Raw genomic sequence first — 404 nt, 5'->3', positions numbered from 1 at the left:
GGTAGAGTTATTTAAGTAATCGTAAAAAAACCGCTACATTAAATACATACATATGCAAATGTGATAGATTCGAACTTTCATCCTTTTCCCAACTAAAAGGTTTTCATCCATCAAAAGATTTAAGTATTTTTTTTTATGTCATGAGAATTGCCATCACATTTGTCATTAATTATGTGTGTGACGTCAACTAAATATTTAGAGTCAAGAATATGGGCACTTCATTAAAGGCTTTATATTTCAAATTTCTTTTTAAAAAGGTAAGCTTTAGGTAAGTTATTTCCTATTGAATTAATAAAAGGAGGTATTTTATAAGGTCTAAGGAATATCGTTTATGTGCAATGATATAAAGTCAGTCAAAGTTTAAAAAAAAAAAAAACTGTGTATGTATGTATGTTGAGGCTTGT

The sequence above is a fragment of the Penaeus monodon genome, chromosome 24 (genome assembly GCF_015228065.2).
Source record: "Penaeus monodon isolate SGIC_2016 chromosome 24, NSTDA_Pmon_1, whole genome shotgun sequence".
Taxonomy (NCBI): domain Eukaryota; kingdom Metazoa; phylum Arthropoda; class Malacostraca; order Decapoda; family Penaeidae; genus Penaeus; species Penaeus monodon.
Note: the sequence above shows the minus strand (reverse complement) of the source record.